Raw genomic sequence first — 27,494 nt, forward strand, 5'->3', positions numbered from 1 at the left:
TGGAGAGTAAAAAGTTCTCCAGCTTCTCACAATGGCGCACAGAGTTCAGAGTAACAGTTAAGGAGAGGAGTCGAGATTAAAAAAAAGTAAGACCCAATAATACCTATGGAGGACACAGCGCACCAAAATGTCGCTTTGGGGCTATGAAGAGATCTTGGGTGAAGTTCGCGAGGGTTGTCAGACGCCCAGTAAAGAATATTTTGCTAATTTACTGAGCCTGAGGCGTCAAAATGCGCTTAATCGTTAGACCACAGAATAATGTCGGGTTGGACAGAGGTTAAAATTGCATCTGTACGTTTCACCCATTATTCTGAACTCAATTATTGAAAAAACCATCATGTTGTAGGTGTGTAAGTGAAGGTTAGAGTGTAAAATTCTCATAACCATTCTGGGCGATATTCCAAAAGCATCAGAATGTTTCCGCGCAGAGCGCGATGGAGACTGTTCAATGGACGCTCTCACTGCCGCGATATGTTCAGGTGATTGCACACTTTTAGGTCACCCAGCTGGTTTTCTTGGAAGTGCAGATTAGGTGCCCGTACACTAGTAATCCATTTCCTAATGGTTTTAGTATCAGGAATCCTGTCATGACGAGTGAAGCCAAACCGCCTACGAAAAGCCCTCTGCGTGGTCACCACACTATAATTGTTTTAAAAGAACGTTTCTACGACAAAGCCCCAATGATCACCACACCACTGCATGATAATTACTAAAAATGGCGTTGTTTCTTACAGCTAACGCTTCTACTCCCACTTGGCTAATTTACCTGCGCGCTCTTCAGTGATTTTTTGAAACTAGGGAGTTCAATCGGTCACATTGTATAAATATATTCTCATAAGTAAATAAATATGTAAATAATCTAAAATATATGTACGTATATTATATATATATATATATATATATATATATATATATATATATATATGTGTGTGGGTCGCGGTAGTCCAGTGGGTAGAGCGTTGGACTGCTAGAGGGTCCCGGGTTCGATTCCCGGGCAAGGCACTCTGGGCACCTGCAGCTCCCCCCAAGCTAAAGTGATTTTTCGGGTACCAGGTCTTCTTGGGAAACCATAACCGGCACATGGAAAGGAACTAGCCCCCCTACCCTGATGTGTGAATTTCACACGCCGTCGGGCTTAGTACTGGGTGTGCTCTACCATCACCTACCAAACCGACTGTTCGGTTTGATTACTGTGTTTATTTGTATATATATATATATATAATTTTTTTAACCTTTAGTATTGATATTTATATTGATAATATTGAATTAATGTAAAGTATATAATTATATCGATGATCGATAGATATCCGCACTCGCTATAATCATCATCGCATGGCCCTCCCGTAACCTGCATGTCCTCCGTTCCTTCTGCCCTACACCCGCCAATGTTCTCTCCCTTTTCTCTAATACCCCTCCATTCCTTTGAAGAACCTTCCCACCGCCAAGCAGGCTTCCCTTTCCTCTACACCCTCTTCCTCCGCTCTGCCCTATATAAAATTCCCGACCGGTTCCTTCGTATATCCCCCTTCCTGTCAGATCTCCCCTCAGCTACACTATATCATTTGCCACTCTTTTTTTAACCCTTCCCCTACAGGGAGGGAGAGAGGTGGGGGGAAGATGCAAGAAACTTGTATCGATGTGTGAATTAGATGTTTTGATCAGTATTAAAAATCAATTCGATTGTTTTCTTTCATGTGTGTATGTATATGTATAACGTTGTATGATTGTAAGTTTATGACGTTTTATGATTTCTTTGCCTACTATGCTTGCCTCTTGTATCCTCGTCCATTTCTCCTTTGGTAGATGAAACAGCTCCCGAACGCCATCTCCTGGGCAAGGATCCGGGGCACTTGGTTGCATATATCACCCGTTTTTAGTTCCCTCACACCCATCGAATCTGGGCGACATTCGCACGTCTTCACACAAACAAGTGTTTTGTTTTCGTAAGTTGTTGGCAGGGGGTGCACATCTAGGTTTCGTGGCTTTTGCTGCCTTAGACAAAGGTTTATTTTTTCTGAGCTCCACGCACTACCAGCCTTCTCGGGCCAAGCCTTCCTATCTAAAATCAAGAACCACTTCTCCCATGTGTTTCTGTTTATTTATTTGGTGATTTGACTCTGACCCATTCTCTTTGAAACACGATCGAACCAGCTTGGGGCATGTCTATCACACTTTTCTATTATTGGGACACCCAATCCACAGCCTGCCAAGGCCCACTGATGCGTCACCCTATTTCTCCTGTTCCTACCACAAACACTCCTCAAATAACCATTTAGCCAGTTTACCCGTAAACCACCGAGTTTAGATATGCGAAGACTCTGAGTTAGATTATACCTAGTGCAAAGCGAAACTTGACAATCAGAATTAAAATGAAAGAAGTGCGTAGTCATAATGTTTTGGAAAAAGAGCAATTGCCACCCGAACGCCTAATGAATGTGTAGACTCAATTAAATACCCCGGCGTTACCCTCACTCAAGATTTCTCTTAGGTGAAACACATACGGGGAATATGTGGACAAACTCACAAAAAAATAGAATTTATTAGAAGAGTACTTGGTAAATGTGATGAAAAGGTCAAAGAGAAATGTTATCTGCCATTGATTAGTTAGGTATCATTTAGAATATGCTGTAAGTACATGAGGTCCTCACGTGGTTGGATTGATTGCCGAATTGGATCGCGTGCAACTTGGAGGAGCTAGATTCGTGAAACGTTGTTATGATAAACTTGTAGCGTATCCAAAATTTTAGAGCAGCATGGCTGGGAATCACTCATCGATGGAAGGCTAAATTACAGATTGAAAGTTTTGCATAAATTAGGACTTCTCTTTAGCAGTGATGTTAAAAATGTATTATTACCCCTATCGTACTACGTTAAGAGAGATCATGCGAATAAAATTAGAGTGATTAAGTGTAGAAAAGATATATATATATATATATATGTATATATATATATATATATTTTTATGTATGTATATATATGTATATATATATATGTATATATATATATATATATATATATATATATATATATATATATATATATATATATATATATATATACACACACACACACACACACATATACACACATATTTATGTCATTTTTTCCACGAACGATAAGGGATCATTATAACATTGTTCGACCGCGGTAGGGTCATGTTCAGGTAAAATTATTCTGGTGTGCATTCACCCCCTGCCGCACACCCAGGCGTTGGCTTTCAAGGTATATGTATATAAATAAATAAAATAATTACGGATGACCGGCCATGGTTAACTATTACTGTCCTGTCCGAAAGTTTGTCTAATACACTGTTAATGGGTTATCGTTCATGGTAGTCGTCCATATAAATTGCATGTCAGAGTGAAAAAACTTACTCTTACATGACTGAAGTCAAGAACAGGATGTCTTCATTTCAAAGATTGAACTATTAAAACAAACTTCTTTTGGTTAAGCGCTTGTTATTCGAAATTGTATCGTTCAGGTTGGAGGATAGAAATGCCGGCTAACGTCTTAAAACTGCAAGATGCTTTATTAAGTACGAAAGAGGGGTGAAGGAAAAAAAAATGCCCCGGGTGAGGATCGAACTCACGACCTTAAGATTATGAGACTTACGCGCTGCCTACTGCGCTACCGAGGCCCTGGTAAATGACTTAATAATTTTTATTGATATCAAAAGTCATAATTTTCATCCTATATCTCCTACAATTTCCAATTATAGAGGTAATAAATAATAATAATAATAATAATAATAATTTTATTTCCCCAATTGACAAGTACATAGTATGGTACAAAATATCATACAATTATGTAATCGTATAGGGTACGTCAAGAAGTACAGTAACTGGATTACTAGCCAGAGAAAAGAAAATAAAATTACACCTACACATATAGTTAAGGATTTACACAATATAAAATTAGAATTACCCAGAATTGAAGTAGTCGTTCACACTGTAAAAACATTTTTCATTTAAGTACATATATAACTTATTTTTAAAAATAGAGAGTGATTTCTCATTTTTTAAACTAATGGGAAGCCTGTTGAATATTTGGATGCACAGAGAACGAGGTCCCTTGGACATCATTGTCATGCTAGCAGTCACTACACACAGATGATTTCTTGTCCTAGTCCCATAGGCGTGTGTGCCATTATTTGATGGGAATAGATGCATGTTCTTTTTTACAAAAATTATCGAATTATAAATAAAAACACTAGGGACAGTTAAGATGCCAAGGCTTTGAAAGAGAGGTCTGCAGTGGGCTCTATAGGGTTTATTGCACATGGACCTAAGCAATTTCTTTTGAATAATAAATATTTTATTTAACTTAGTTGATGACCCACTTCCCCAGATTATGATACCGTATGACACAAGAGAATAAAAAAGACCATAGTAGAGCGTTTTCAAAACATCCATACTAACAGTATGTTTCAGAATTGAAAGAAGATAGTACACAGAATTTAATTTTTTACTTAGATTTATGATGTGCAGGTCCCATTTCAGGTATTTATCAAAATATATTCCCAAAAATTTGTACTCATAAATAATTTTACAGTTATTTGACATAGGCTGAGACGTACTTTTATCAGAATGACAGGTTTTTGCAGAGAAAATCATGGCCTGAGTTTTCGTTTCATTAAGAATAAGGTTATTCCCATAGCACCACATGCCCATGTCCTGAATAATGGCTTTACCTAGAGTCATCAAATCTTCAAAGGATTTCTGATTCAACACAAAGCTCACATCATCTGCAAATAAGACACAGTTACCGAGAGGATTTACACGTAATTTTTTGGGTAGGTCATTTATATAAATGAGAAATAAAGTTGGACCCAACACTGACCCTTGAGGAACACCTTTTTCAACACCTAATGGTGAAGAGAGGAAGGTATTCCCATTCTTCTGGACAGCTACCCTTTGTTGCCGATTTTTGAGGTATGTTCCCAACCATTGCTGTGCTTTGCCTCTAATACCTATTTGGTCACATTTAAACAAGAGTTTATCATGCTCAACCATATCAAATGCTCTGGACAAGTCAAAGAATACACCCATTACTTTCTGCTTGGAGTTAATTTGTTGTATGATCGTGTCAACTGCATTGAAAATTGCCTGCTCTGTTGACTTCCCTTTTCTGAAACCAAATTGTTTTGGGGATAGTAGGTTATTGCCTTCAAGGAATTCTGTCAGCCTTTTATTTAACACATACTCAAATATTTTACCTAGCTGCGGGATAATAGATATGGGCCGATAATTTCCCACATCATTTTTTTTTCCTTTGTTTTTATAAACTGGTATTACCTTGGATACTTTTAGTGCGTCAGGATATGTGCCTTCTCTCAGACTCTGATTTACAAGTAAGAGTAAGGGATTTAAAATTTCATCTATACAATTATGAATTATTTTTCCTGATATACCATTTATATCAGTTGAGGCTTTCTTTCCTACCTTGGTAATGTATGAGCGAAGCTCTGAAATGCTACATGGTTTAAGAAAAATAGACTTGTAAGATGTAGTAAAGGAGATATTGATATCATGAGGAGGTTCTTGTACATTAACCATTGGTAGCTTTAAAAAGGAACTATTGAATTCGTTTGCCAGTTTTATTGGATCCACTGGTTTATTTTTATCATTCCTAAATTGATCTGGTAACTCCACAACATTAGATCTAGAATTTTGTTTAATAATATGCCATGCCATTTTAGTGTTATTGGTTGCATTTAAGATTAGTTTATCATTATATTCTTTCTTTGACTTCTTTATCATAATACGGTACAGCTTTTTTAAGTTAGAATATTCATGGTTCAGTGTGTTATCTGCAGAGGACATATTATATTGCGATTTTATCCTTAATACCCTGGACAAATGTCTAATTTCTGGTGTGATCCAGTTTTTTTGAATGGGTTTAGGGTGCTTAAATGGTATAAGGGGAAAGGCTGATTCAAAGTGAAACAAAAACGTTCTGTAGAACAGGTCAAAGTTAATGTTCAGGGAGTTATTTTCATTCAACAACTTCCAATTCTCTTGACTCAAGAGAAGTTGAAAGTGGCTGACATTAGAGTCACTAAAGACCCTCTTTAATATGGTAGGAGCAACAGCAGATTTGCTAATTTCAGACACATTGAAAACTGACATAATTGCCCTGTGATCGGACAGAGCTGGGTTAAAAACAACAGTTTTAACTTGGGATTCTGGGTAGTCTGAGAAGATGTTATCCAACAGGGTTTTAGAACTAGCTGTAACTCTTGTAGGATTTTTCACCAAGGGTTTTAAGTTGTAGGAGGCTAGTCGAGATAGCAGTTCTCTTTGATTATTACCATCAGTAAGGAGGTTACAATTGAAGTCTCCAGTGAGAATTATTTTAGGCCTCTTAGAATAAGTTGTCATATTATAGAGTAAATTGTCCAATTTATCAACGAATTCCCTAAAGGATCCTACAGGAGATCGATACAGTGCAAATATTATATGAGTTTGCTCATTGACAGTGAGTTTTACCACTGAACATTCAAATATCTGTTCAGTGTTCAAGGACTGCAGATTTATCTTCGGTTTTTCATGCACAATAGTGTTTTTTACATAGATCACCACTCCACCATGGCGTTTCACTTTTCGACAATAACAGTCCCCTATCACATATCCTGGAATTGTGACATCCAGTACACTCATCCAATGCTCACAAAGGCAGATTACGTCCGGTTTGTCCATTAAAGTTAAGGCTTCAAGTTCATCTAACTTATTATAAAGACACTGTATGTTGAGAACTAGGATCCTGATCTTACTCTCCCCACTGAAATGTTCAGCACCACGTCTGCCACCCCCCGCCACTCACCCTGGCGATGGCTTGCAGGGTATATTTTAATTAATTAATGAAAGATACCAAATGTGTGGCTTTACATCCGATATAGAAGTTGTAATACAGCCCCAAATTACATCGGTAGGACAAACAATTGTTACAAACTAAGAAACTGCCGAACAGATAGTTTCAAGCATTCTTTTTATTGGGACAAACCATTTTTCATCAGTAAATGCCTTCATTCTTCCTCGATTCATTTCATCGGATATGCTTCAACTTACCCTCACTTTCTCTTACGTACCTAACTCCTCTCTTACTAGCGGCTTGCATCTTGTTCGGCTCGACCTCACATCGATAAAAATCCCACTACCTCTCAGTATCTCCTGCCCTCTCAGTATATCCACTTGCTCTGTCTTCTTCTCATTTCACCCTTCTCATTTCTCTGTCTCCTTCTCATTCCACATATCTCTCCTCCTCTACCATGCCTAGAACGTTTGCCTTCCTTTCCGTCCATTTTATTTCTATTCTTTTTTCTCCTCAATCATACAAGTACACGTAAATCGAAAGAATGGGGAATCCTAATGGTACGGTGGCTAACGTGGTGACTTCTCACCTGGCCCATGTTCGAATCCTGGAGACGGCAAACATTTTTCAGTGGTATACTTATCCCTACTTCAGGTGTTTTGTAGAGAGCACTTTGAGGGAGTACGCCGTCTATCGGATGGGACGTAAGCTGCGGACCCCTTGGCGCCTTGAGAGCCGGTTTCTCTCCAACCTTACTCCATTCCCATTCATCCCTAATGGCGCAAATTACCTCAGCTGTCGGTCGTCTCTCCTAAAATAATACTAATCGAAAGAAGTGAGCCTATAAATGAAAAAAACGAAAATCGCTCTTCAATTCTTCCTTATACAACCTTGTATATCCTTTTATTTCTTAGCCTCTCCAACCAAGGGAAAACTTACATCAATCCTTCAGTCCTTCAATTGGGCATATTTTCTACCTAATTTTTTTCCGTCCAACAAGGTTTTTTCTTCTTAGCTCTACATCGCTTGCCTAGTAGCAAGTTATTGCTGTTTATCAACCAAGCCTCTTTACATTTGCTTTTTTAAAATGCACTTACCTCGCAAAGAAATTTTTAAAGTTATTTTTACGTATTCCTCCTGACCACGGATGTATCTAATGTAAATACTCGTCTGAATGCCAGGTACTTCTAAAGTTAACTTCCCTATTAATACACGTATATTATGAAACTAGGCTTACCATTGAATGGCAATATTTACATGGACTGTTGGCGTAATTTTTCTTATTTGTATATGTGTATCCACTCTGAAAACCGTCGATAAATATGTCGACGATGTCAAAAAAGTAAGCAACGGTAGATTTTGGTGCGTGAAATATGTCGACCAAACCTTAGATCTTCTACAAGTTCCAAGGAACTACTGGTGATGCCGTGACAGTAACTTCTAATGGAGTCATCCACTGAATCTGCATTACAATGCAATGATTTCAGAGTGTAAAAATCATTCGCCTTTACCGGGATTCGGACCCTTATCCCTCGCAGACATTGAGGGTTCCGGGTTCGAATCCCTGTCAAAACGAATAATTTTTTCACACCGGCAATGTTGCATTACTTAGACCTTCTCCATTCGGACTGGCATCAAAGTATCGGTGCCTTTGGGTAGTTGCAGTTTTTAGTGGTACCTACGCACAGATACCTAGATCGTACCCTATGTTCTGGTACCTACGTATCGGTACTTAGAACTTGCCCTGGTGTCTGTTCTGGCATCAAGATATCAGTTGTGCCTTTGATTTCTTTTCATGGCTTTGCTACCCGCATACCACTAGATAAAACCTGCTCTAGAGTTGTGCAGACGTCCGGTTACTAGCTTTATTCTAGTAGGTACCAGTCACTGAGAAAAAAGCTACCACAGGCAAAAGTTAAGGGGTGGGCGTCCGATCATTCACTGGGACGATCGGCGTGACAGGGAAGGAGATTGAGGAGAGGGGAGGGAGGCAGAGAAGCCGAGAGGAAAACGCAGGTGGGAAGAATGTAAAAGAGGGATCGATTGAAAATAGGGAGAGAAGGAAGATGGATGGATGGATGGAGGAATGGGAGGCTGGGGGAGAGGGGGCGAGAACCGTGGACCAAGGAGGCTGCAGAAGGTTGACGTTAGCGGGCGGGGGTGAGAAACGTGAGGTAAAAAGTTGCGTCTCGAGAGGTTGAAAGAGGGAACAAATGGTGAATGGCGATGCTGAGGTGAGGACTGGTGAGAAAACAGGAGGGTGAGAGATAAAAGGAGGCGAATTTTGCTCGGAAGAGAATGCGGGGGAATGTAGATACGCATCGGTTATCCCTCACAGCGGAATGTCATTGTGAGGGATCAATGTTGATGCCTAAAGTGGAGTCATCAGTTAAATGTGCAGTAAATGTTTTCCTATTTTCCTGGGTAAACCTCCTTGCACGAATGGGCTCGGATGGTAGCCGTCAGAAAGTAGACTACTTGAATCAACAGGAAGAAGCAAAATCATCGGGCATAACATTATGAACTACAAGGGCTGTCCATAATGTAACCTCCGTTATGCGATAAAAAGTACATTGGAATAAATACAAAAAGTTATTATTTTCATCTCAAAACTACATCTCTCTACTATTTTTACACATATTCATCAAAGAGGGTTAAACATTTTGCCGTATCTCTGAACTAGTGTAGAAAATCCCTCAGCATACAAATTTTGCCGCCTGAGATAACAGCCAACCGACGCCGGCATCTTGAAATTCCTCTTCGAGACGAGCACAAAACATGTGGTAGCCTGACTTTTCAGTCGTGTTCCCATGCAATAGAGTCGTAGAAATCTGTGGAAAACATTCTAAAGATTTCAGATATCGTAAAACGCCGGTTTACACGAACTTTTGCATTAATTTTCAGGTGCAGTTCATTGTTCACCAGAGATGGGGTGGCCACTTCCGTCATCATCATGGACATTGGGGTTCACTCTTAAACGAACGACAACACTGACGCCGCACAACTCTTGTCACTCATCACATTTGCTCCGTAGAGAGCACAAATTTCCCAGTGAATGTTGGCACCTTTGAAATTTTGTATCAGTAAAAACCTTATCACTGAACGGATTTCACATTTGGCGGGAATAACAATTGTCTTGCTCATTTTGACTCGCTATTCTAAACAAACGACAAGCAGCACGACCTTCCAACCACTGCAGAACGAGGTGTATTGACCTATTGTGTGTGTAAATACAGCGACTATTCGGCTCCCTTCACTAGTTCTCACACTGCACGAAAACGGAGGTTATTCTCTGGACAGCCCTCGTATTGAAGGACATACAAGGAGCTGCCATAATAGGAAAGTGCCTTCACCTAGCGAATTTTGTTATCTTAGGTACCACATGTTCTGGTACCTACCCTCCGATGCCTAAAATGTACCCCAATTTCTTGGTTCGACATAGCGATAATGTTTTTTTACCCTGGGTTACGGTACCTAACGGCTGGAACCGCGGTTATCAACCTGACGGTTGGTGTGATAGGTGAGGGCAGAGCTCTCGTACGCACAAAGCCCAACGGCGAGTGGAACTCACACATCAGAGTAAGAAGGGGGCCCAGTTCCTTTCTCTGCGATATATGTGGTTTATCAGGAAGATCTGGTACCTGAAGCAACACACAGCTTGAGTGAAGTTGAGGGTACTCAGACGCTTCACCAATAATCGAACCAGGGTCCTCTGGTCAGTAGTCCAACTCTCTACCCACTGGACTACCACGTCCTCCTTAACGTCGGGCACATTCATATGAAAAATCTATGCAGAAAGCCGTTATATCCCCTTTGTTTAGACCTCACACGTAATACACTTCGTGCATTTGGGACCATGTGCAATACAACTTGCATATTTAAATCGAACCAGATACCTGTATACAGACCCTGACACACCTTTTCATGACGAATCGTTACGAAGTATGGAAATGATCGTTTCGAGATTCACTCTGACACAGATGGAATAATGAAGAGCAGTATTACATTGGTAGGTGAGACTACAACGAACAATTATGAGGAATTGACTGCCCAACTGATCGATATTTAGGAACCATTTTTCCCTCGTGCGTTTTCCGATCAAACCACTACGACAGCTTCAACTTCCTCAAAGCCATTAATCATTAATCATCATTTACTCTTATAGCTGGTGACCGAATAACCCTTGACCAAAGCCCCTATGGAAGCTTCCGGGATATGATATAGATCTATCTAAAACTCCAGATTTCAGTTAATTTTAGTTGGGTCATTTTTTTCATATGTAGTTGTAAAAATACGTTTAATGAGGGATATGCCAATTTATAGCTCTTGATCTCAAATTTCAGTTCATTCATATCACTCAATATTTCGTGTTCCTATCCGAATATTTTTCAATCTGTGTGAAATTATTTTGTATATCTCTGGGCGCGGAAGAGTAGCGAATATAAATGTTGTAAAATAGGAGATTTTTGTTAGCAGCGTGGTTGAATGCGCCCGAATCGCGATGAATTGCGATAGCGACATTTGGCAAAAATGCATTCGAATTGGCGCCAAAGGTGGAGAAATCCGGGAAAAGTGGGAAAATATACTCGGCAAGCCTTAGTTATTATCCGTCTTATCACTAACAGCTCCTCTCGTGTTGGCAGAGAAGTATCGTATGTCTCAATTGGATACCGTATTACATATAATTACAGCTATCATAATGAAAATTATTTTAAATATTCTACAAGTAACATACAGTTGATTAAAATTAAGAAAAAAGTAATTTTTCATGTTGCAGGTCTGATTTTGAATCACTTCCTGGCACATACCAAAGTGGAAACTTGCAGGCTACAATCTAGAAGTAGAAACTGCATATTGCCGAATAATTTCTCTCGCATTTTGTTAAGCTTTTTAAGAATAAATTATATTATTATTTCCTTGCACTCACATTCCATATAATTTCACCACATTGGTGACATTGGTAAATGTAAATTTTCGCATCGCATTTTCAATTTGTACATGAGCAATTTCCATATATTTAATCCTTTAGACCATCGTCAAATTAGTTGATATTTAATTTTAAAACCGCATGGGAAAGTTCAACAATGGGGTTACGCGTTAATTAATATTAAAATCAGGCATTTTAAATAAATACTGGAACATTAAGTGAAAATTAAATTTATCAGAATATACAGTTTTAAAAACGTTAATGCTTGTTCATCGGACTGGGAAATATTCCACACGCTGACCTTATTTGGAGAGGGTTAAATGTTTTTATGCTCATTCTTCTCACGTTTAAGCTGAGCATGAATCAAATTACACGATGTCACTCGAAAGAAATATCACAGACGTTTGCAGTTACAAGCAGAAACCACAGTTCCTCATATACTTCAACATATGTTTCATCGTTTTACCCGTGGGTGAACTCTTGAATATTTCACGTGACGATAATGACGGGATAGACCATGTTTGTTTTTTTTTAAGAAACGAAACTGCTGCACCTTTTAAACAATTTTGAAACTAAACATAGGACATTCATCGTGAGTTTTTAACGACCGATCGCATCGTTAGCTATGTAATTCGTCCAATCTAATCCTATTTAAAATTTTCTGTAATTGAAATTCAATACGGGTTGTCCCAGGGGCGGAAGTACCTTTTCAGTCGGTGAACCAAACTCCCGAATCTGCCTTAATTTTACGTATTATCTTTAGGATTAAGTAAGGTAAAATTAATTCCTTAATCCAAAGGTCGTAAGAAAAATAATGTTACCTGAAGTTGTCACGTAGTAGAAGCCAACAGTCGCATCGTGTTCAGGTTTTCGTGAAATCAACAACGAAGTTGTTTCTTATTAAAACGACACTTCGATTTTCCTCGCATAGAACTTATATTTCAAATAGTTCCTAATCATTAATTATTATGCTGATGTGACTTGGTGTTCGGTGGAAAAATTAATATCAACTCATTAAAAAAAATAGCGCTCGTTTGTTGACCGCGCATGACAATGCATACAGGGTTGTAGGTAGGTCGATATATGTTAATTATTTCGAGTGTGTCCTGAATTTCAGGGATAAGCGTGCCCTTGACGTTTTTATTTATGATCCCCGCATAATTTGATCGAGTTCACCCAACTTTTTTTACCCGCGCCACCAAAAAAAGGGGAGGAATCTTCTAGTTGTGAGCAATTGGGACGAGGGAAAAGGGCAGTAAAACCAGCAAAATGTACGAGGGTCATCCGGAAAGTAGTACCCGTTCGTGAAGTAAAGACACAAAAGTAAATATTAACAAACATAAAAAATTTTATTTGAAAGAGGATACTTTAAACTACTTCTCAACATAATCTCCAAGCAAATTAAGGCATTTGTCATAACGTGTGACAAGTTTCTGTATTCCTGCTGCATAGTCCTTCGCCGCCAGCTCATTGAGATACGCGAGGGACCCATCTTGCACAAAATTTTGCATAATGCAGATGGTGTTTAACAATTTCATGAACAATTGTTCGAGAAACATTGGGAAAATGCTCACAGATGTCATCAATTGTGACGCGCCGATCGTTCCTCACGAATTCGTCAACTGAGCTCACCAGTTGGTCTGTAATGACAGACGGTCTCCCCGAACGCTCATCGTCGTGTGTGTTCCCCCTCCCCATGTTGAAGTTGCGACACCACCGCCGAACAGACGACTCGTCCATTACATTGTCTCCATACACCTCCTTTAATTGGCGATGAATATCACATGGGCGAACGTTTCTTGCATTGAGGAATTTAATCACTGCCCTCACTTCACAACTGGCGGCGTTCTCAATTTTTTTAAACATTGTAAACAATCACAGAAACAACACAGGCAATGCTAGCGTCACGCAACTTGGCTCAGAGAAGGCAGACAAGCCACTGAAGCTATCTGACCTCGTCCAGCGGCTACTCGCGTCGTCAGCACTTCATGCGGCACGAACGGGTACTACTTTCCGGATGACCCTCGTACGTTATTTCATTTATTTCGCACTATATATTAATTTTCAACTGCTTTTAAACATAGGTGGGAGGGAGTAGTGCCCGATCCGATGGAAGGGTATTTTAATGCTATTCAGTGAATGGAGGAAGGTAGTAATATATATGTATATGTATCGTCCGTATATTTATCGAATGTTTGTGTATATCGTTTATATTCACCATAAACACAGCAATAAACCCGAAGGTCGGTTTGTTAGGTGATGGTAGTTCATCCTTACTAAGCCCGACGGCGTGTGAAATTCACACATCAGGGTAGGGGGGGCAGTTCCTTTACCTGTGCCGGTTATGGTTTCCCCGGTACCGGAAAAATCACATAGCTTCGGTGGAGGTGCAGGTGCCCAGAGACTTGCTTGGGAAAGGAACCGGGGACCATCCGGTCAGTAGTCCAACGCTCTACCCCCTGGACTATCGCGACCCGTCGTTTATATATATATATATATATATATATATATATATATATATAAACTTTGATCAAAACATATATCCATGGAAAAACAGAGAAAGGACACTCACATGTCTGGTGTACGTAACGACGGCACGTCTATCAATATATAAATAAATAAATATATACATTTTTTTTGGAATGTAGAAGCATTATGTGATTTGAAAAGGAAGGAATAAAAACAGGCGGTAGAGGAAATCATGGTGGATGTAAAGAGCTAAGTACTATCGAAGAAAAATGGGAAAGTATCAAGAAAGGGTTGTCCAAAGCAGCAAAAGACACTATTGGAACGGTTAACAGTAAAAGGACTAGGAAACCATGGATCACGGATGAGATGATTACAAGGATGAATGAGCGGAGAAAATACAGAGTTGGGAAAAATGAAGTACAAAGAATTAAACAATAAATTGAGGCGGGCAACAAATAAAGCAAAATAAGCATGGTGGAAGACGCAGTGCGAGGATATGGAATGTCTGCAGAGGAAGAGTGAAATCGGTGCGCTGTACAGCAAAGTTAAATCTTCATCGGGAAGTAAGAAAAGGAGATAAACGATTGCAGTTAGAGATAAGACGGGTAAGGTAATAGTTGACGCAGGAAAGATCCAAGAGAGATGGAAGGAATATATAGAAGAACTCTATAGTAAAGAGCTTACCCCAACAAAGTTAGACATATAAAAGGAACATGACGTAGAGGAAGATAGCTTAGGTCCAGGCATACTAGACAATGAGATAGAAAGGGCATTAAGGGAGATGAAACTAAATAAGGCCGTGGGGGTGGGTAACATTCCCGCGCAACTGTCGAAATGCTTAGGAAAATGTGGGAGGAAGAGGCTATATGGGCTCATTCGTAGTGTCTATGAGGAAGGAATCTGGCCCGAAGACTTTGTTAGATCTGTTTTAGTTCCTATTCTGAAAAGGTAAAGGCTACATCATGTGAGGACTATAGGACAATAAGTTTGATATGCCACGCAGCTAAAGTTGTTCTTAGGATCATAAAAAAAAACGATAGAGACTAGGGCAAATGATTACTTAGGGGATAATCAGTTTGGGTTTAGGAAGGGGAGAGGTACGCGTGATGCCATTGCAGTAATGAGATTGTTGATCGAGAGGAATATAGAACACAACCAGAAGGTAGGTATTTGCCGGTTTCGTAGATTTCGAAAAAAGCGTTTCATGGAATGAATTGGGAAAAACTAATGAGTATATTGCAGAAAATAGGAATAGATTGGAGGGAAAGGAGGCTAATCCGCAACCTGTACATGTCTCAGACTGCTCAGGTGCGGGTGGGGAACAGGGAATCCGGATGGGCAGTGTTAGGAAGAGGTGTAAGGTACAGAGGTGGAACAGTTTACGTACCTCGGAAGTGTTTTGGACCAACACGGTCAAAGTAGTAGGGACGTAAGGAGAAGAATTGCGCTAGGCAACGAGGCTTTCACAAGGAGGAGACAGTTGATGACAGGGACGTTGATTAAGGATATTAAGAAAAGACTCGTAAAAACTTTGATATGGAGCGTAGCTATGTATGGCGCGGAAACGTGTTCATTGAAGCAGGAGGATATATGTAGACTGGAGGCTTTTGAAATGTGGGTGTGGAGAAGAATGGAGAAGGTGAAATGGACAGAGAAGAAATCAAATGAGGAAGTACTTGGAATGGTGGGCGAAGAGAGGGGTTTGTTGGGAGCAATCCTATGGGGGCAGGAAAAGTGGATGAAGGTGGTATGGAGAGGCAGCGGGATGTTGAAGACTGTGATTGAGGGAAGAATGTTGGGCAAACGAGGAAAGGGAAGGAACAGGATAGGGATGCTGGACGGGATGAAGGGTGGAAGAAGGTATTTAGAGATGAAGAGGCCGAGACCCGTAGTTGCCAGGACTCAAAATCTCTGTATGGTCCATCATGTAAATCTTGGGAATGATAATTGAAGAGGTTTCCCGTTGTCTTCCTCAATAGTGTTTTTAACGTGATACCATCACTCACTGGCCGCCCCACTGGGATCAGACGCCATTGCAGCCGCCTCACTGAGGAACAGTCGCTGCGTGGACTACCTTTCGTCTGGCTACTAACCTTCGACCTATCTGGCATGGGTGACCCTACCAGGAGACAATTATTATTACTCCCGCCAGCACAGCTCTAGGGGTCATCGGAATGCACAAGCCCTTCCACTACGTCAAGGTTGTAGTCCGGAGAGGGGATATATATATATGTATATATATATATATATATATATACATATATATATATATGTTATATATATATATATATATATATATATATATATATATATATATATATATATATAACATGCACACGCACAAACACACACTTACCATTTTGTTTGTCCAATTAAATCTGATTTTTTTAAAAACGTTCTTCTTGACTCAGGGGCCTTAGTAAATGAACATTTGGAGGCATTCCCTGGAGAGCGATCGTGGATGGATCTTTCGTTAGCGCCGGGTTTATAGTTATGTCATCGTTCGCATTGAGAAACTTTGAGAAGAAGGGATAACTATCGTTTTTTTGTCCTCCCTCCCTCTATTATTATCGTCTTCCTTTTATTTCTTCATGGGCATTAACTCCAATGTTGCCACTTCCACGGAACGGCTCCAGCTTGCTTTTTCCCTTCTTCCTGCCCCACGTCTCCTCTCTGCCGTCGGTGCATATGTATCCTTTGTATACAATTGCGGTCTCACCATGGGTATGTTTAAAGTGGACTGGCTGGCTTTGCATGCCCAACGGGTGGGTTATATATCCAGGGAGAGTGGCGAGCCTCATAAACTAACGTAAAAAATGGGATTTCTGTGCAGATAGTATCGGGGATGGGAAAAGTTAGGTTAAGGTGATAAAAGCCTGAATGTAGTTGTTCTTAGGGGAGGCGATATATGGCTGAAGTCATCTACGCCATTAGGGATAATTATATAGTATGGTCGAAGCTGGATTTTCGGAGAGATTTGGAGAGTAGGGAAGAATGGTTGTTGAGAAGGAAACCCGGCGTCGGCATTAGACTTTTCTAATTACGAATGACACCAGGGGACCTCGAGTTTCAACGCCCCAACCGACGGTTGACGTGCTGTACTTGAGGACACTCCGAATGCCACCAAAAGTAGGGATCGGAATACTCTTGCCATATCTAGCCAATACCGGGATTCAAACTTGGGCTCTCTGTGTTGGAACCCAGAAAACTAACTGCCGCACCAATCGTGTCCGTGCCTAGTGAGGTCCTTTTGAGGATACGAGATTTAAGACGAGAGGGGAAGGGGATGATAGGGATCTCGTCTCACTCCTTTCCTCGACATATTTTCTTTTATTGTTAGTCATTAACGAGAATTAAGAAAATTTAGGAAAGTCAGTAAAAGTACTATGGAATTATAGGGCGTCGTTCAATCATCTTGAAACAAAAAAATCAAAATTAATAACTGTATTTTACAACATTATGCACTTAAGGATCAATTATTGTGCAGAATGCATGTCATCCGGATATCTCGGTTATTTTTTAGTAATAATTATTTTAAAAACGTAACCCCCACGTATTTGAGGTTGATAACATCGTACAATAGGGTTCCTTTCATAGCTTTACACTCTAAAAAGTTTCAACCTGTGACCTATGAATTTGTATTGAGCTGTTCCAATGTATTTGTAGAGTCCTTATTAAGTATATTAATGCTTCTATTTATTTTTACGAGCGGAGAAGGATGTTGCTGATTTTACGTACCAGCCAGATTTCTAGATTTGAGATACTATTAACGAAGAATGATGGAGACTTGTTGTCAGGCGAAGGAGTGTGCGTTGAAGGCGAAATTGAAACTTCTTATTGCTTGTGACGTGTGTTAATTAGATGATCGTATCACTGGAACTAATGGTAAGAAAGCGCAACCGTTTATCTCAGCCATGTTAGCAAATGCCTCGTAGTCAGCGAAAACGCGTTGCCAGGGCCTGGAGAAAATATCATTCCCCTCTGAAATATTTTTTTGTCGGAACTTTTCGTGGGATAAATTGCTCTATTAGGAGGGGATCTATCTATTTTATGATTCAGGATCAATTCTATAAATCACACATATATTAATGGCCATAATTTTTGCTAGCGATGGGCGAAAATATACTCAGATACGTCTACACAAATATCCCACAAGCCGCCGCAAGGGCGTTTGGGTGTGACACCACCCGTAAGCCAGAATAAACCACATGTAAAACCTACAAATTCATGCCAATTCATACCAATAGAAACGTATATATTTATAAAAAACCACATTTTAACTTATACACACGTACATACATATACTAGCAGCTAGCATACACGTGCACATGGACCTAAGAATACACCAGATATCTACTTTGCGTTTAATCTTGTCCTCGCTGGTAATTCGAATGTGTTTACTGTTACTATTATGACTTATTTATTTAAAACATTATTCAGATGTAGCAGTAGTGCCAATTTACAGTGAATGAAAGAGGACACAATACAATAACAGCATAACAATAAACAAAGAGAGCCAAAACGTGGACAGGGGAAACATTTAATTTGTTGGCAGGTGGGATAAGGCTTGGGTGGTGAAATGGTTGCATGATAAATTAAAAGGATCTACAGTGTGATAGAATGACTTTAGAAGGGAGGAGAGGCGAAATAAAGGTGAGCGCTTAGTGAGAGATATCCTAGGAATAGGCAGATGGAGTTGGGAGTGAGTGTGCGTGGATCGAGTTGGTATTCTGAAGTCGAGGAGAGAGATCAGTTCAAGGCAATCAATAGTCGAGTTTAGTGTGTTGTGGAGGAGTTTTAAATCAGCTTTAATTGATAAAGAAAACAGAACAGCATTTGAGGACATATTGCGGAAATGTGGGACTCGATGTTTGATTATTTTGGCAAAGAAGTGAGAGATGCAATCGAGGAATTTTAGATAAGTTGGGGCGGACGTGGACCAAATTGGGGAGCAATGTGATACTATGAGAAGGACAATCGTTGAGAATTACGAACGGAGTATGGTTGTACAAATGGAGACTATGATTTATTACTATTATGATTCATCATTATCCGGGGAAAGAACGAATTGTATCTTTCTCTTCTGGAGTCCCTTATCTTATCTTTGTGGTCTAACCTACCCAAATAGTGTGGAGTCATAACAATTCCCTTAGTTTCATTGCTAAACTCTTGTGTTCTGGACCTAATTTAAAGTAAGTCTAAGTCTCGCTTGTTTTCTTCGCATCTCAAAGCGAATCCTATCCTAATTCCTCTGAAACACCGGTCACACTCGTCTTCTCATCGCGACAATTTTTGACGAATATGGCAGATTTTCTCTGGACAAAAACTCTTGGGCTCATCGATAAATTATCTAAGAAATTAATGTTGTAACATTTTCAAATTTCGCCACAGTCGCATTGAAATAGTATGACATAATGATGACCTTTCTACAAATGTATTTTCAAAGAAATTTTCCCCAATTAATGTTGTTCAAACATAAATATTACCTATAGGCCCTATGTATATTTTTTCCAGGGTAGGTCACGGATTACATTAAACGTGAATTAGGATTTGAATCAACAAAAATCCACTCATCAACTAGTCACTGGCAATGGGCCACCTATCACTTCTCAAATAAATGTCAATCACATTTAAAATACAGCGAATAACATATCGATTGCAATTCTTCAGACGTGTTACTCATTAAAATAAATACGCATTTCTAATAAATTCTTCATATTCATATACATTTTCTTCTAAATAGAAATTACTTCTGTATTACCTGAAACTCATTCGCAAAAAAAGAGGTTTACCCATTATCACAAGTATTCGTTGCTTTCCTCGATATTGGTGTATATGTAATTGAATCTCTCTTGTTAATTGTTTGAAATTTTATAAAACGTAACTATATGTCATTTTTTTGTATTTTTAATTGAAAGTAACGTATTTTTCAAGTACTCTAGGAGGGAATAAGTTAAAATATGAATACTTCATCCAGTAAAAATGTCATATCTAACGTACTTACAAAGGACACTGTGAATAAAGGTCGAAAGAGTTAACTAATAGTCATACACCATCGACGTAATTCATTAAATATAATGCCAATGTTGTGAGATTTTTAAAAATATTGGGTAGGTTCAAAATTAATGGCGCTGTTATCGATACATGATCTGGCAACATTGCTCATATCTCACGGATGTTTTTTAAAATTATTGTGTTTACCAAATTCCATGGCAAGTTTATGTTTGTTTGATGCGGTGTTTCTCATGAGATTTTTTCCAATAAATTTTTTCGTGTTTTTAAATAAACCATTGATTTATTTTTATTAAGAACACCACGATATGGAATTAAATATTTAACTTACACATCAATGCGAAATAATATGCGAAGGTGAATGAATATTTTAGCCGGACACATTCCATGTGAAAAAATTTCTAGGATAGTTATTGCGGTTAATTCGTGTTAAAAAAATTAACTATTTCATTTGAACTGTTGTAATTGAAAAAAATATCTCTTTTTTCGCGGATTGAAGGGATATTTTTATAAATTCACCCCTATGGATCTAAGATGATAGCATTTTTACTGGAAATCGACTCGCGCATTGACGGACAAACCTCCGTAAGAGATTGCCGTTGAATACCGGGGATTGAAAAATAAAATAATAAAAACACCCATAGTATTAATAGAGCCTCATCAACCCTTGATTCAGCAATATAACTTGTTTTTTCGCTTACATTATTTCATAGCATTTTGAAATATGGATGTGCAGGGGGATTGGAAAGCTGAAATGGACCGAAAAGGGAAATAAACGAAGTACTAGACACGGAGAGAGGGTTGTTTGTTAGAAATTCAAATGAGGCGGGAAAGGTGGATGCAGAGTATTTTAATGGGCGATGGGATATGTAGGACTGTGATATATATGGGTGGACGATGAGCTAGTGAGGTAGAGTTAGGAAAAGGCGTTTTGGATGGAATGAAGGGAGATAGAAAGCCTGCGGTATCGAAGAACATTTTATTCTGGTATGGGGCATAAGGTTTTTTTCTGGTTGAGTAGGATAAGAACTTAAGAACCGTCCGGTTTGTGTCCGCCAAAAACCTATTATAAGTGGTAGACTACCATCGAATCACAGAAGTAAAAATACCAATGTAGCTTTCCAGTTGAATTTTATTCGGTAAAACTAGTTTCGACGCATCGGCGTCATGTTCAGGTCTCCGTCAACCCTCAACCCGTACCTGAGGATGACGCCGATCGCTTCGAAACTACTTGTGCCAAATAAAATTAAGTTGGAAAGATGAATTGGTATTTTTACTCCTGTGATAATGGATTTCCACAGATTTAAACCTGAACACATCGAATATTTTCCATGTTATTTTAAGTTAGTTATCACTCCATTTAATTTTTTCTCTTTTCTTGAAGTTGAATTTTGAAATATTTGTTTGTTATGAAGAAGTGCTCGCTTTTAAATGACAGAAATTTTTCCTTACGTTTTTAATCATGCTCATTTTTTGGCCGGCATACCTTTGGCAATCGCAACTCCTTAAGAGAGGAATTATGAAAAAAATACCTTTTTTTACTGTGTTATTCTAACTTGTTAGGTGCTTCAAGAAAATTTTTTTTCTATTTGTATGGAACGCTTGGGAAGTGAAAAATGGTCATTTACATTCTTCTTCTCATTTTTTAGGGATTCTCCTTCCGTTCCATTTTTTATATAATACTGTGAGAATTTTTTTACGAGTGTCCACCACTGGTCGCCTGGCCATGGAAACGACGACAGGTTTATTTTTATGGAGTCGCGTGGGGGCCAAGAATGTGTTTTCCTTTTATCGGTAACTTTCGTTATACTTTCACTGTAATCGGGAATCCGTTCCTCTCTCCTCCCTCTACGTACGTAACTTCCGAGTCCCCGCGTGCCCCACTGTGTGTCAACGGCTTTAGATGTTGCGGATTCCGCGCATTCCGACCCTCTTTTTTTTTAGACGAGTGCTTCCTTTTCCTACCGTCACGGTCACCGCGGATTCGGGGGAGGGGAGGTATTTGTGCTGCTTTGCCGACTCGGTAGCCGAACTGATTTGTCCAATAAAAATCCCACAAACGATGATGATGGGCGATGTCAGGGCGACAAATATTTGCTCATTTTTCTCCCGAAAAAAGTGAACGAAGAGAAACTCCCATCACTTTGGATTTTAGCTGAAAAAATCTTTTATTTTTCACCAACCGGGTGTTGACAACTTTCGAGACCTATGTTGCATTTCGCACGAGTCAGTTTTGCTCAAGTTTTGTTTTATCGAATATTGCCAAATCGGTTAAAACTCCCGCGGCAAAAGCAATGGGTCCATAGTTGGATTCGAAGTTTGTAACCGAGAGACTTTTGTGTAGACGATTATATTTTTTCGGGTTTTTTTATAAATTATTTGCGACTGTATGCATCCTCAAGGATGCTGTAAAAATTATTAGCGTATTATTTCATTTATGGAGCTTGAATAACCTTATAAAGCATCACTTTTATTCTTATTCAGGTACTTGATTTGAATAAGTAATTACTGATAATTATGACTATTTCGAAAGATTTTCGTAAATTTATATGTGATGACATGTATTTTAATTTGAGATTGTTGACTAAATTGAAAAAAAATATGCCAATCTTAAACCCGGTAAAATACCGGGAATAATTTAGTTCTTTGAACATTTTAAAATCTGTTTGATCTGTGTTTAAGTGAATTCATATCGTGAAATAATATTAATTTTTAATGCTTTTCAGTATTTCCGAAGCGAGACCAGGAATGACCGCATCGTCAGCTGGTTTATGTCTAGAGCGACCGATCAACTTCAGATTTTCGCGTGGAGCGTATGGCCAGGAGAAGTATACGCTAGAGGAAGCTCCCAAATGAAATAGGAGAATAGGACTCATTGGTAAGTTTGGAAATATCCCTATTCGATTATTTGTATTCCTTATTTTTAAAAACTTTTTTCTACACTATGAGCGCGGTAGGTACAGTCGGATAGTAGGATAGAACAAGTCCAAAGTTATACTTATATTTAACAATACAACAATTTCAGGGTTTAAAAATTATTCGCATTGAGCAGCATCTTGCAGATATCCAGTAGTTTATTGGAATTTTTAAAAGTTGGCTTTGGTTATTGATTTAACCATGCTGTATAGCGCACCAATTTCACCATTCCTCTGCAAACTTTCCATATCCTCGCACTCCGTCTTCCACCATGCTTATTTTGCTTCATTTGTTGCCCGTCTCAATTCATTGTTCAACTCTTTCTACTTCCTTTAGCCTAACTCTGTGTTTACTCTTCAATTTTCTTCTCTCACGTATCTTTCTAATCATCTCATCCGTGATCCATGGTTTCCTTGCCCTTTTCCCATTAACGGCTCCTATAGTTTCATTTGCGGCTTTCGATATCCGTATCTTGATACATTCCCAGTTCTCAGCTCTATATCCTCATCCGTAATTTTCTCTACAGCCTGCTGGTACTCCTTCCTTGTCAATCCATTTAATGCTTCTACATACCATTTCCTAACCAGCCACCCTGCTTTATCTTTTTGAAACGTACGCTACCCTTTATTACAAAATTATTTTTCAGCCACCTCACTGAGGAACAGTCGCTGCGTGGTCTACCTTTCGTCTGGCTCCTAAATTTCGAACTATATGGCACGGGTGACCCTACCAGGGCAGTTATAATTACTCCCGCCAGCACAGCTCTAGGGGTTAACGGAACGCGCAAGCCCTTCCAACTACGTCATGGTTGTAGTCCATGTGAGGCAGGTATATATATGTATGGATATACATGGCTATATATTCCGGGGCAAGCCTCTCTGGGCACCCAGAACGCTAATTGAGCTTTGTGATTTTTCGGTCTTTGGTTTCTATCTTCCTGTGAAGATCTGGTACCGGCACAGGGAAAGGAATTAGCCCTCCTACTGTGATGTGTGAATTTCACACGCCGTCGGGCTTCGTACTGCGTGAACTCTACCATCACCTATCAAACTGACCTTAAGGCTGAACACTGTGTTTATGGTTTATATGTAATTATTATATATAAAACTCCTGCATATTAATATATAAAACACTGTAATCAACTTGAAGGTCGGTTTGGAAGGTGATGGTATAATTTACCCAGTACTAAACCCAACGGCGTGTGACATTCACATATCACGGTAGGAGGGGCAAGTTCCTTTCCCTGTGTCGGCTCTGGCTTCCCTGGAAGATCTGGTACTCGAAAAATCCCACAGCTTGGGTGGAGCTGAGAGTTTTCAAAGAGTCTTGCCCGGGTACCCCATGTATGTATGTATATATACGAGTACTCGTATATGTATAGACTAGTAGCATAAATGTTGTTCCTACGCAGTTAATGTAGTGTCGTGTGTGAAACGTTACTAATGGCGCCCATAGCTACAATACGTATCTTGTTAGTTTGCTTTATTGAATTTACGTATTTTAAATTCTTAGCTCAATGTGAAAGCCTTTCATCGTTAATAATGCATAGAATATTTGGTGTTAAACTTCTTAGAGTCCTTTCATCTGTCTTCGTAACTGTTCTGTGATATGGAAGATTCTTGTGTCCTCTTGTTTTGAAAGACTGCGGGATACTATCTATTGAAATAACACAAATTTACGTTTCATATATTAAAAGTTCGAATGTCAGGTGTTGAGTACGGTCATACTTTGCTCTGCAATCGCTATTGAATGCCCAAAACATTGAAATGGAGATTTGTCCCTCGGGGGAGAGTGAGTTCCTTCACACAACGGATGAGCGACTGCCTTCGATTATTTTGCCCGCGCGGTTTCGAACGAAAATGCATAGAAACCGCGTCAGCCATGTTCCTTGCTCTTTTGGGTGACGGCGTATTATGGACTGAGAGAAAATTAACGATTTTCTCGTGAAGTAATTATTTCAAAAGAAAACTAATGGTGTGTCTCTCAGGTTATTTCGCTCAGCAGTTCGCTATTTGCGCGGCGATATCGATCGCTTCGCGGCTTCAAGCTAAAGCTTCGCTTCGCTTCCAACCACATTGCGCCAATTGGTATGGAAGAGGGTGGAAAATAACTGTATGTACTAAAAACCAATTATCTTTGTACATTTTGTACAAGGTTCCAGCATTAAGTATGTTATGAATTCATAATATGCGTCGTTTAATATTTACCCATAAGAAATGTGTCATTCGATCCAAGTTTTCATAATAAGACGACCAGGATGGAGGAGCTATGTTCTTTGAATAAGTTTGGCCCGATGGATCCCATAGGGAAGATTGGAAACTTGGAAATAAAATTAACGAAATTCCAACGTCATCAACATAAACCGTCGTCCCTCTCTTACCTATCTTTGAATGCGAGACTCGTCAGGTTTTGTGTTTACTTCAGTTTCTAAGGCCTTAATGTAACCGTATAATACAAACGTTCTCACGAAAAATGTCCACAAGAGTGAATATAAGATCAGTCAAAAGCGTGGCGATGGTATAAGTTTTCTTCCTTCCGTTTAGAAAGGTGGTTTTGCCACCGAAATATTAAAAGACCTAAACGGTCAGTTTAGGTCTTTTAATATTTCGGTCTGTCTCTTTATTTTGTGTTTATAAGCGTCATATTCCATCGCCACTCCTAACGCTTGTGGCTTATCTTATATATTAATATATATATAAACATATATTGTTTATATATATATATATATATATATATATATATATATATATATAAGTTAAGCCACAAGCGTTATATATATATAATATATATATAAATATATATATATTATATATATAGTTTGACATATATTTGTATAGTTTCACTGTTTCAACTTCTCATCACCAGTCTTTGACTAACGCTACCAACTAAACGCACTTGTCACACCGGACGATTTGCTAAAATTTTCATCAAAAGACTTCCTATTGCAAACAATTCCTGCAAATAGTTCATATTAGTCCTTTGCTAATTGTATGAGTTTAGATAAGAAGACATGGACTCCCTTTGAACAAAATAATGGAGCATTTCCTCCCGTACTTTCATCCATTGAATGAAAAATATATGCCCGGGTGAGGATCGAACTCACGACCTTAAGATTATGAGACTTAAGCGCTGCCTACTGCGCTACCGAGGCGATGTTAAATCAGCGGATTCGACCAACATTTGAGAAAAATGAAGTCATGGCCGTAATGCCAATGATTTTGAGTTTGCGATTTGAGTGAACGACTAAAAGTTTGTGTGATTTTGTACATATATGAGGTATTTCACGAACCATATTAAGGTTAAATGTTTTCTTACAAGCATGGACTCGTTAATTATTTGGCTTCCCTCTATCCATCCTTTTCATCCCTCTTTATTTAAAAACCGAACATGGATCCTAAATACTTATCATTATTTTTAATCTCACTACTATAAATAATTCACCTAATATAACTCAAGGCTCCGGGTGTGAATAAAAAATTTCATTTACCTTATACATTTCCAGTCAAATTTTTATGGCACCCGTACTTCACCAACGCTCCGGCAAATTTAAATGAGGTTATTTTTAACAATATCAAGTGATCGTAATAGTGAATCATCTTTCATATTGTTAAAATTATTAAAAACTCACCATATATGCACTCGTAATCCATATAGACTCTTCCTCCAATTTTTCCTAAACATTTATATTAGTTCAGTTGGAATGTTGTCTTCCACCAAGCCCTTATTTGATTTCAATTCCCTTAATGTCCTTTCTATTTCTCCTGGACCAAAGCTATCCTCATCTGCGTCAGATATGTCAACGTATAATTCATTTATCCTACAGTTCCACTATTTATTCCTTCAACCTCTCTTGGATATTTACTGTTTTAACTAATATTTTTCCTGACTTATCGTTGATTGTTTGCCACAATTCTACCTTCTTACTTCCTGAAAGTGCTTTCACCTCTTTGTTTAACCCGTCAATTTAATCCATTCTCTATAAACTTTCAATATTCTCTTATACCATGTTCATGTCGCCCTGTTTGTTTCCCGCCTCAGTATATTATTGAATACTAAAGGCTGCCCTCCACCGAACACTGTATTTACATTCCCCCATTTCCTCTTATCGTCCTGCTTGTAATTATTAGTGATTGTAACCCCTCGACTGGTTGGCTAACTAACGCCGAATTATCCGGAAACATTTCCCTGGTTTTATGAATTCCACTCCTACTTTCTCAGCTACCTCCACCGCTTCCCATGCCTTTCTTGTACTTCTCATATACATTGAAAGAAAAAGGATATAACCCTTTCTTATTCTCCTGCCTAGGACTGACCATCACGACTCTTCTCCATTCGCTAACCATAACTGTACAGTCTCAAG

General features: G+C 38.9%; 2 non-coding genes across 2 annotated transcripts; both read right to left on the reverse strand.

The window, feature by feature from the left end:
• Positions 1-3,564: 3,564 nt before the first annotated feature.
• TRNAM-CAU (transfer RNA methionine (anticodon CAU)) lies at positions 3,565-3,637 on the reverse strand. Its single transcript has one exon. It is a non-coding gene; the product is annotated as a tRNA-Met (tRNA).
• Positions 3,638-26,213: 22,576 nt separating this feature from the next.
• On the reverse strand, positions 26,214-26,285 carry TRNAM-CAU (transfer RNA methionine (anticodon CAU)). Its single transcript has one exon. It is a non-coding gene; the product is annotated as a tRNA-Met (tRNA).
• Positions 26,286-27,494: the final 1,209 nt, after the last annotated feature.

This window comes from Hetaerina americana, unplaced genomic scaffold (assembly GCF_022747635.1).
Source record: "Hetaerina americana unplaced genomic scaffold, ioHetAmer1.1.p SCAF_65, whole genome shotgun sequence".
Classification (NCBI taxonomy): Eukaryota; Metazoa; Arthropoda; class Insecta; order Odonata; family Calopterygidae; genus Hetaerina; species Hetaerina americana.